The sequence below is a fragment of the Delphinus delphis genome, chromosome 8 (genome assembly GCF_949987515.2).
Source record: "Delphinus delphis chromosome 8, mDelDel1.2, whole genome shotgun sequence".
Classification (NCBI taxonomy): domain Eukaryota; kingdom Metazoa; phylum Chordata; class Mammalia; order Artiodactyla; family Delphinidae; genus Delphinus; species Delphinus delphis.
In genome coordinates, this window is record NC_082690.1 from 82,844,416 (window position 1) to 82,856,437 (window position 12,022).

Genomic DNA, 12,022 nt, shown 5'->3' on the forward strand with positions numbered 1-12,022 from the left:
CTTGTTTTTTTTCAAACATAAGCAAGTATGTTTGAAATTTCCCTCTGAACACTACTATAGCTACATTTCACAAATTTCAATGTTATGTTCTCATTTTCATTCCATTCATGTTACATTCTCATTTCCCTTGCAATTTATTTTCTGAGGTTTTCTCTCTCTCTCTTTTCCATCATTCTTCTAGATTTACTGAGTATATTTTAGTTTTCCAACTTGTTTCCACTACTGGGTTATTGGCTATACATGTTTGTAGTTGTTTTAGTGGTCATGCTAGGGTTTATACATCTTTAATTTATCACAATCTTCCTTCAAATAATATTATACTGTTTTACTTATAAGAACTTCCAACAATATACTTCCATATCACCCTGCCATCCTTGTTTTTATATATTTTACTTTTACATATTTCATAAACATGACAATATATTTTTGTCTTAAAAAGTCATTTATCTTTTAAAAAGATTTCAATTAGAAAAAACAATTTTGATCTCTACCCTCTTATTTACTACTTCTGGTACCCTCCACTCCTTTTATCTACATACAAATTTTCATCTGTGACATTTTTCTTCAATGTTTTTTATATTTTATAGTGCAGGTCTGTGGCAACAAATTTTCTCAGCTTTAGTTTGTCTAGGGCAAAAAAAAAAAATGTTTTCCCCTACTTTGGAAGAATAGTTTCACTGGGTATAGAACTTAAGGTGGAATTTTTCTTTTAGCACTGTAGAGAAATCATTCCATTGTCTTCTACATTACTTGTGTGTGTGTGTGTGTGTGTGTGTGTGTGTGTGTGTGTGTAAAAGACTAGTTTTTCTTATCTTTGTTCCCCTGTACAGACAGAATATATCTCCTCACACACACACCCCAACTGCTCCTAAGAAATTTCTTTTAATAATTTCATTTTAGCAATTTGATTATGATGTACCTCTTTGTGGTTTTCTTTGTGTCTAACCTGCTTGGGTTGGGGTTCCTTGAACTTCTTGGGACTGTTCAAATATGAACATTTTTCAGCTACTATTTCTTCAAGTATTTTCTTGCCCTCTATCCCTTTTTCTGGGACTCCAAATGAATTAATATTTTCCACAGGTTACTGAGGCTCTGTTGATTTTTTTTCAGCCTTTTTTCTTTTTGATTTTCAGGTTGGGTAGACCCTGTTCATATATCTTAAAGTTCACTAATTTTTTTTATTTTGTAGTATCTAATCTGCTATTAATCTCATCCAATAAGTATATTAAACATTGTATTATTCTGCTCCAAAAGCTCCATTTGGTTCTTTTTTATAGTTGAATATTATTGTCATGGTTTCCATTATATCTTTAAGCATATTCATAATAGCTGTTTTAAGGTTCTTTACTGCTTTAGTATCTTTTATTGGAGGTTGGCCATTGTTAATTTTACATTCTTGATTGCTAGATTTTGTTTCAGCTTTTAAATAGCATTGGACATTTTTCTGCCAGGTGTTTAATCTGCTTGCCAATAAGGTTGATCTTTTCAAAACTTCTTTTTCAGCTTTGTTATGAAAAGTCTAGAGTAGCCTTTACATTATGGCTAGTTTTGCCACACTTCTAATGTATGACCTTTCTGGAGTCTCTATGGAAATGTCATAGGTGTTAAATGAGCACCCTCTAATCGAGCGGTCAGAATTTTAACATCTCCCAGCCCTGTGTGAGCTATGGGAATTTTCAGCTAACAACTCCCCAACTATCTTTCCCCAGTCTCATTGGTTTCTACCCTATAAATTTCTGGATTTGTATTCAGCATCACACCCAAAGGACTCATAAGCAGATTTCTGGAGTTTTTTCTCTGCACAGCTCTCTCCTCTCCTGTACTGTGTCCTGCAAATTCCAGCTGCCTCATCTCTTCTCCACACTGTGATCTCTGTCTCCTGAAATCAGGAGAATCATCCTGGGATCCCCATCCCTGTTCCTCTGGCAGAAAACCAAAGTGATTTTAGGATTCACCTTATTTGTTTCCTTTCTCAGGGATCAGAGTTCAGGGATGCCTCTTATCCACTGTTTAAAAAATAAATGTTGTTCCATAAATTTTGTCCAGTTTTCTAGGTGCTTAAAGTTGGAGAGCTAGGCTGGTCCCAATTACTCCATCAAGTCCAGAAGTCAAAATCCATCTCATTTCCTTTTTATATTACAAAACATACAGTTTCCAGCCATCAACAGCCTCAAGAAAAACTCCTTAGGAAAGGTACATAAGAATTGTATCTCTAGCACATGAATATCAGGAACTGATGCTACAGAAACATGAGACAATTAATCTTTCAGAGAAAGTTCAGAAGAACAGCTATTTTGGAGTTCTTTGCTGCCAGCAGGGAATCATAAACAATTGATGTTTTTTTTAAGCCTGTAACTATTTTTGGCTTAGGTCACTGAACCCATGCCTTTTTTTTTTGTCAGTATTTTTTCTCCAGTTAGTAGAGCAAGTATAGTCCACAGTTTGGCAGTTGGGATAAGCTACTGACAGGCCCTGTCATTTGGTTTGCAACTTTGGTGATGACACAGGGAAAAGTCCCTCATCTATGGTAAGCAGATGGGATACTCAAAGACAGAAAAACAGAGAAGACATAATGAACTGAAGATGAATTTATTCCCTCATTGTTTTTGTCTTAGTGAAGAAATGCCATGGGAGGTGTTGGCAGAAGTCTGACAAGAGCTGAGGATAATCATTTCCCTTCTCTTGGCATAGGGTAGAGCAATTAGCTGCTCTTGGAAAACGGGAGTAAAGTTTCAGGGAAAAGCAACAAAAATGATCAGGCAGTGGAAAAAAAAAAGAACCTGTGGGGAAAGGGCTTAAAACTGACATTGTTTATACCATGAAGAACACTAAGGTATCTTCACATATATTAGTTTCCATTTATGAAGCACATTAAAAACCCTTTCACAAAACACTGCCAGATTATCTGATTTTATCTTCATAATAACATGTGAGCATAAGGTATTATTTCTATTTTATAGAGACATAGACTAAGAAGCAGAGTTTAAGGGATTTGACTCAAACCGCAGAGCCAGCTGATGGCAGAGACCAAAAAAACAAAAAACAAAAAACGAACCTGTTCCAATCCATTCAACAAGGGCATTTTGGCTATCATTCTTTATCTCCATAAAGGATGCCACCAAGGAAACTAGCTTTAATAAGTGAAATCAAAAGCACAGCAACATCAAAAGACTCCAGAAAGAGTTTCCTGGCATTTTCTGGACTTCTGGGTAAAGACAGAAATCTGAATACACATACCTATTTTCACTACCTATCAAAGATCCATTGAAATAGTAAAGGGATCTTTTTTTTTAAAGGCACAACCCACAAAAACATGGAAAACATGAGATGAAACAGAAACAAATTCCGAGAGAACATAAAACAGAAGGAAATAAATATATGACTTAGCAGACACAAGCAAACTGAATCCTTAGCTGGCAGCAATAAACCCTGGAAATTGGCAGTATCAGGTATCTTTGGAAATGTGGGTAAAGGGAGGACTTTTAAAAAGAAAATTATCTAAACGTCTAGTAGATCTCACACCCCCAGTCTACTCTGAATAGCCCAGAAACCAGCAAAGCTCTGCAGCAGCAAAAGATTGGAGGTCTTTTCTTTAAAGAATGTAAGACAGAGGTACCTCCCTTCTGGACTGATGTCACTGAAAATAGCTCAAGGGTCAGCTACTAAAAATAGCTTACTAAAAATAGAGGACATGGCTACCCCACCGGGCTCACAGAATGCTGTCAGCCAGCTATCACCCGCCAGGAAGGAGACTTTAGATTCTTCTCTGCAGAATCTCACCAGCGCTAGAGGATGTAAACATGAGAGGTCCCCCATTCCAAAGGACTAGGTGGAGCAACCTGCAAGGGAGCTCTCAGTTGACAGTCTGCACTCATGTTTTCACATTCTTAGTGAAAATTAACCTTTTAGTTCCCTCTGAAAACTGAGCAGAAAACCACAGATCAGCACACATCTAGGGAAAACTTCCTCTAATATGTGTTTTTTCCAATGCCACTAAGCAATTGTCCAATTCTCAGTGGACACTGACTGGGTATCCTACAATTTAACTCAATTCTAGCACTATCTACCTGGAAAGCATCAGATCCCACCTGTTAAGGACTCAGCCCTTCCCTTTCAGACTCCAATCACAAGTCCCAGTTGTCACCTGTGCTTCTGACTAAATGGCTACAATCAGAGGTTCCCACAACCCACTCCTTGGGTTCAGTTATTTTGCTAAAGCCACCCACAGAACTCAGAGAAACATTTGCTTATGTGCACCTGCTTATTATAAAGGGTATTTTAAAGGATACAGATGAACAGGCAAATAAAGAGGTGGTACACAGGGTGAGGTCCAGAAGGTTCCCTAGAGCAGGAACTTCTGTCTCCATGGAACTGGGGTATACCACCCTCCTGGCTTGTGGATGCATTCACCAACCCAGAAACTCTCCAAATCTTTTTGTTCAAGAGTTTAAAGCTTAATATGCATTTCCCATGCCACCCACTTCCCCTTCCCAGAGGCTGGTGGATGGGGCTGTAAGTTCCAACCCTCTAGTCACTTGGTCTTTCTGGTGACCAGCCCCAACCTTAGGCTGACTAGGAGCACCACCCTAAGTCACCTCAGTAAAGCTCAGGTGTAGGGACTTCCCTGGGGGTCCAGTGGTTAAGACTCCAAGTTCCCAATGCATGAGGCCCGGGTTCAATCCCTGATCAGGGAACTAGATCCCGCATGCTGCAACTAAGAGCCCACAGGCCACAACTACAAGATCCTGCGTGCCACAACTAAGACCTGGCACAGCCAAATAAATAAATAAATTTATAAATATTAAAAAACTAATAAAGCTCAGGTGTACTCAAAAGGGGCCCCTTATGAATGACAAATGATACTCCTATCACTCAGGAAATTCCAAGGTTTAAGGAGCTCTCTGCCAGAAACCAGAGGAAAAGACCAAATGTATTTCTTATTATAACATACTTATAAACTAAAGATGCAGGTGGAGGGAAGAATTGAGAAAGGAAAAAATGACAGAGAGACACTATGTAGAGAGAAGAATCAGCCCACACCTCACCCAAAAAAAAGCAAAACAAAAACTATCAGGCAATTTCCAAATTCAGATCACTGGAGACAAAGAGACCATCCCTCAAGCAACAAGAAAGGAAAAATGGGATTCAAAGTGGCTTAATCTCAGTACTGCAAGCTAGATAACAATGGTGAAATCCTTTTAAAATTCTGAAGGAAAATTATTATCAAACTAGAATTCATTACCAAGCCAGACTACCATTTTTTTATTAGTTATCTATTTTATACATACTAATGTATACATGTCAATCCCAATCTCCCAATTCATCACACCACTAACCGCCCCCCCACCACTTGCCCCACTTGTTGTCCATACATTTGTTCCCTACATCTGTGCCTCTACTTCTGCCCTGCAAACTGGTTCATCTGTACCATTTTTCTAGATTCCACATGTATGGGTTAATGTACGATATTTGTTTTTCTCTTTCTTACTTCACTCTGTCTCTAGGTCCATCCACGTCTCTACAAATGACCCAATTTTGTTCCTCTTTATGGCTGAGTAATATTCCATTGTATACATGTACCATATCTTCTTTATCCATTCATCTGTCTATGGGCATTTAGGTTGCTTCCATGACCTGGCTATTGTAAATAGTGCTGCAATGAACACTGGGATGCATGTGTCTCTTTGAATTATAGTTTTCTCTGGGTATATGCCCAGTAGTGGGATTGCTGGGTCATATGCTAATTCTATTTCTAGTTTTTTAAGGAACCTCCATACTGTTCTCCATAGAGACTGTATCAATTTACATTCCCACCAGCAGTGCAAGAGGGTTCCCTTTTCTCCACACCCTCTCCAGCATCTGTTGTTTGTAGATCTTCTGATGATGGCCATTCTAATTGGTGTGAGGTGATACCTCATTGTAGTTCTGATTTGCATTTCTCCAACAACGAGTGAAGTTAAACAGCCTTCCATGTGCCCCTCAGCCATTTCTATGTCTCCTTTGGAGAAATGTCCACTCAGGTCTCCCACCCATTTTTTGATTGGGCTGTCTGCCTTCTCAATATTGAGCTGCACAAGCTGTTTATATATTTTGGAGATTAATCCTTCGTCCGTTAATTCATTTGCAAATATTTTCTACCATTCTCAGGGTTGTCTTTTCGTCTTGTTTATAGTTTCCTTTGCTGTGAAAAAGCTTTTAAGTTTCATTAGGTCCCATTTGTTTATTTTGGGTTTTATTTCCATTACTCCAGGAGATGGGTCAAAAAAGATCTTGCTGTGATTTATGTCAGAGTGTTCTTCCTATGTTTTCCTCTGAGAGTTCCATAGTGTCTGGTCTTACATTTAGGTCTTTAATCCATCCTGAGCCTACTTTTGTGTATGGTGCTAGGGAGTGTTCCAATCTCATTCCCTTACATGTAGCTGTCCAGCTTTCCCAGCACCATTTATTGAAGAGACTGTCTTTTCTCCACTGTATATCCTTGCCTCCATTGTCATAGATTAGTTGACCATAGGTGCATGGGTTTATCTCTGGGCTCTCCATCCTGTTCCACTGATCTATAATTCTATTTTTGTGGCAGTACCATATTGTCTTGACCACTGCAGCCCTGAAGTATAGTCTGAAGTCAGGGAGTCTGATTCCTCCAGCTCCATTTTTTTCCCTCAAGTTTGCTTTGGCTGTTCAGGGTCTTTTTTGTCTCCATACACATTTCAAGATTTTTTGGTCTAGTTCTGTAAAAAATGCCGTTGGTAATTTGATAGGGATTATATTGAATCTGTAGATTGCTTTGGGTAGAATAGTCATTTTCACAATATTGATTCTTCCAATGCAAGAACACGGTTTATCTCTCCATCTGTTTGTGTCACCTTTGATTTCTTTCATCAGTGTCTTATCGTTTTCTGAGTACAGGTTTTTACCACCTTAGGTATGTTTATTCCTAGGTATTTTATTCTTTTTGTTGCAATGGTAAATGAGATTATTTCCTCAATTTCTTTTTCTGATATTTCATTATTAGTGTATAGGAATGCAAGAAATTTCTGTGCATTAATTTTGTATTCTGCAACTTTACCAAATACATTGATTAGCTCTAGTAGTTCTCTGGTGGCATCTTTAGGATTCTCTATGTAAAATATCATGTCATCTGCAAACAGTGAGTTTTACTTCTTCTTTTCCAATTTGTATTCCTTTTGTTTCTTTTTCTTCTCTGATTGCTGTGGCTAGGACTTCCAAAACTATGTTGAATAATAGTGGCGAGAGTGGACATCCTTGTCTTGTTCCTGATCTTAGAGGAAATGCTTTCAGTTTTTCACCATTGAGAATGATGTTTGCTGTGGGTTTATCATATATGGGCTTTATTATGTTGAGGTAGTTTCCCTCTATGCTCACTTTCTGGAGAGTTTTTATCATAAATTGGTGTTGAATTTTGTCAAAAGCTTTTTCTGCATCTATTGAGATGATTATATGTTTTTTATTCTTCAATTTGTTAATATGGTGTATCACATTGATTGATTTGCATATATTGAAGAATCTTTACATCCCTGGGATAAATCCCACTTGATCATGGTGTATGATCCTTTTAATGTGTTGTTGGATTCTGTTTGCTAGTATTTTGTTGAGGATTTTTGCATCTATATTCATTAGTGATATTGGTCTGTAATTTTCTTTTTTTGGAGTATCTTTGTCAGGTTTTGGTATCAGGGTGATGGTGGCCTCGTAGAATGAGTTTGGGAGTGTTGCTTCCTCTGCAATTTTTTGGAAGAGTTTGAGAAAGATGGGTGTTAGCTCTTCTCTAAATGTTTGATAGAATTCACCTGTGAAGCCATCTGGTCCTGGACTTTTGTTTCTTGGGAGATTTTTAATCAGAGTTTCAATTTCAATGCTTGTGATTGGTCTGTTCATATTTTCTATTTCTTCCTGGTTCAGTCTTGGAAGGTTATACCTTTCTAAGAATTTGTCCATTTCTTCCAGGTTGTCCATTTTATTGGCATAGAGTTGCTTATAGTAGTCTCTTAGGATGCTTTGTTTTTCTGTGGTGTCTGTTGTAACTTCTCCTTTTTCATTTCTAATTTTATTGATTTGAGTTCTCTCCCCCTTTTTCTTGATGAATCTGGCTAAAGGTTTATCAATTTTGTTTATCTTCTCAAAGAACAAGCTTTTAGTTTTATTGATCTTTCCTATTGTTTTCTTTAGTTCTATTTCATTTATTTTTGCTCTGATCTTTATGATTTCTTTCCTTCTACTAACTCTGGGTTTTGTTTGTTCTTCTTTCTCTGCTTCCTTTAGGTATAAGATTAGATTGTTTATTTGAGGTTTTTCTTGTTTCTTGAAGTAGGATTGTATTGCTATAAACTTCCCTCTTAGAACTGCTTTTGCTGCATCCCATAGGTTTTGGATCATCATGTTTTCATTGTCATTTTTCTCTAGGTATTTTTTGATTTCCTCTCTGATTTCTTCAGTGAACTCTTGGTTATTTAGTAATGTATGGTTTAGCCTCCATGTGTTTGTGTTTTTATCCCTGTAATTGATTTCTAATCTCATAGCATTGTGGTCAGAAAAGATGCTTGACATGATTTCAATTTTCTTAAATTTACTGAGGCTTGATTTGTGACCCAAGATGTGATCTATCCTGGAGAATGTTCCATGTGCACTTGAGAAGAAAGTGTAATCTGCTGTTTTTGGATGGAATGTCCTATAAATATCAATTATATCTATCTGGTCTTTTGTGTCATTTAAAGCTTGTGTTTCCTTATTAATTTTCTGTCTGGATGATCTGTCCATTGGTGTAAGTGAGGTGTTAAAGTCCCCCACTATTATTATGTTACTGTCAATTTCCTCTTTTATAGCTGTTAGCATTTGCCTTATGTATTGAGGTGCTCGTATGTTGGGTGCATATATATTTATAGTTGTTACATCTTCTTCTTGGATTGATCCCTAGATCATTATGTAGTGTCCTTCCTTGTCTCTTGTAACATTCTTTATTTTAAAGTCTATTTTATTTGATATGAGAATTGGTACTCCAGCTTTCTTTTGATTTCCACTTGCATGGAATATCTTTTTCTATCTCCTCACTTTCAGTCTGTGTGTGTCCCTAGGTCTGTAGTGGGTCTCTTGTAGACAGCATATATATGGGTCTTGTTTTTGTATCCATTCAGCAAGACTGTGTCTCTTGGTTGAAGCTTTTAGTCCACTCATATTTAAGGTAATTATCGATATGTGTGTTCCTATTTCCATTTTCTTAATTGTTATGGGTTTGTTTTTATAGGTCCTTTTCTTCTCTTGTGTTTCCCACTTAGAGAAGCTCCTTTAGCATTTGTTGCAGAGCTGGTTTGGTGGTGCTGAATTCTCTTAGCTTTTGCTTGTCTGTAAAGCTTTTGATTTCTCCATCAAATCTGAATGAGATCCTTGCCGGGTAAAGTAATCTTGGTTGTAGGTTCTTCCCTTCATCACTTTAAATATATTGTGCCACTCCCTTATGGCTTGTAGAGTTTCTGCTGAAAAACCAGCTGTTAACCTTATGGGAGTTCCCTTAGTTATTTCTCATTTTTCCCTTGTTGCTTTTAATAATTTTTCTTTGTCTTTAATATTTGTCAATTTGATTACTACATGTCTTGGCATGTTTCTTCTTGGTTTATCCTGTCTGGGATTCTCTGCGCTTCCTGGACTTGGGTGGTTATTTCCTTTCCCATGTTAGGGAAGTTTTTGATTATAATCTCTTCAAATATTTTCTCGAGTCCTTTCTCTCTCTCTTCTCCTTGTGGGATCCCTATAATGTGAATGTTGGTACGTTTAATGTTGTCCCAGAGGTCTCTTAGGCTGTCTTCATTTCTTTTCATTCTTCTTTCTTTATTATGTTCCACGACAGTGAATCCCACCATTCTGTCTTCCAGGTCACTTATCCGTTCTTCTGCCTCAGTTATTCTGCTATTGATTCCTTCTAATGTATTTTTCATTTCAGTTATTGTATTGTTCATCTCTGTTTGTTCTTTAATTCTTCTAGGTGTTTGTTCTTTAATTCTTCTGGGTCTTGGTTAAACATTTCTTGCACCTTCTCGATCTTTGTCTCCATTCTTTTTCCAAGGTCCTGGATCATCTTCATTATCATTATTCTGAATTCTTTTTCTGGAAGGTTGCCTATCTCCACTGAATTCTTTTTCTGGAAGGTTGCCTATCTCCACTTCTGGAAGGTTGCCTATCTCCACTCCATTTCTGGGGTTTTATCTTGTTCCTTCATCTGCTACATAGTCCTCTGCCTTTTCATTTTGTCTGTCTTTCTCTGAATGACGTTTTTGTTATACAGGCTGTAGGACTGTAGTTCTTGCTTCTGCTGTCTGCCCTCTGGTGGACCCAAACTACCATTTATAAATGAAGGAAAAAATAAATATATTTTCAAACATGAAAAATTTCCAAAAAATTATCTTCTATGAGAATTAAAAGGAAAGACAAGAAAAATCAGAAACAAGTTATACAACTCAAAGACGAGGTAAAGAGCATCTCAGGATGATCATGAAAATAGGCCCCGGGTGATCAAAGGTACACCAGGCAGAGAAGAAATCAACAGATAGGTACAGATAAGAACAGTACAGGAGAGACTTCTGGAAGACAAAATAGAAACCTGAATGTGAATGAATACATTCAAGGGCATTCTAGATAGTTGCCAAAGAGTCAGAGGTTGGATTAATAACAGGCAAGTTGAAAATTAAGCAAATAAACAAAAGATGAAAATATTAAAATCATGTAGTAAAGGAAAAGTAATCATATTTTTATGCATGGCTCAGCTGTGATTAGGGAATATTATCTTAATTTAGGAATAGTGAATATATTAAATGAAAATTTGATCATCACTGTATTGAGGAAGTACAGGAGATAAAGTTGCATGTGTATAGTGAGGCAGAGAGAGGAAAGAATTATAACCTAATCTTTCATAGACAGAAACCAATAGCTTGGAAAAGTGAAAACATATCAATGAAATTATATAATTTAGAGACACTCACAGGCCCTGGAGTAAATAGTAGGTTGTGTGTCTCCAGCTTTGCTGGGAAACATGGATCCTACCCACTCCACATGATGTCAAAAAGGCAACACAGCACAGTTGTTGAAAAGCATTTGAGAGGTGAGCAAACCTGGATTCTAGTCTTGGCTCCACCATCTATTAGCTGTGATACCACGGACAAGTTCCTTAACCACTTCAAGGTGCAGTTTCCTCATTTATGACATGGAAATAATGATAATAATAGTATCTAAAACATTACTAGACACTTGGTTGGCACTCAAAATGTATTTGTTGAATGAATGCTAATAAAGAGATAATATATGTAATATTTTAGCCTGATATATAATAAACTCTCAGTAAAAATTAGTTTTGTGTTTAGAGTTAGTTTGTTTATTAGCATGTTCTAAATCTAAGCCCTCTCCCTTCTCATCAAGTTAATGGGGGAGAATTGGTTATTACACTGACTTTATTCTTAGCAACTCTAGAGGCATGTTTAACTCCTCTCTTTCTTGGCCAGTCTCTCACAACAATTACTCTATTCTATTAACTCTACTTTTATACTATCTCCCACAATATCACCTTCCTCTTCTGACTCCCCTTATTTTCTCTTATCTTCAGCAAGTTTCCTAAATGGTTTCACTGCCTCAAATCTCTTAGTCTTCAACTATATCTTCCACCCTGCTGCTAGAGATCCCTTTCTAAAACATAAATCCAATCACGTAACTTCCACGCTCAGACTTTCTAGAGCTCCTCATCACTTGTAGATGAAAGCCAAGCTCACTAAGAGCTTGCCCACTAAGCCACTAAACAATCTCATCCAAATTCACCCAAATTTTGTCTCCTGAGAGTCTCTAACCCTCCTCTGCCCAACCAGCTTTCCTCCCCTGTATTGCCCAAGCATATGCTATTCCACAGTCCCTACATATGCTATGCTCTTTCTCACATCTGAGGCTTTGCACACACTGTTCTACTTGGAAAGCTTTCCTTTCTTCCCCTTTCCACTCAGTAAACATGCTATAAATTAATTGCTTGTTG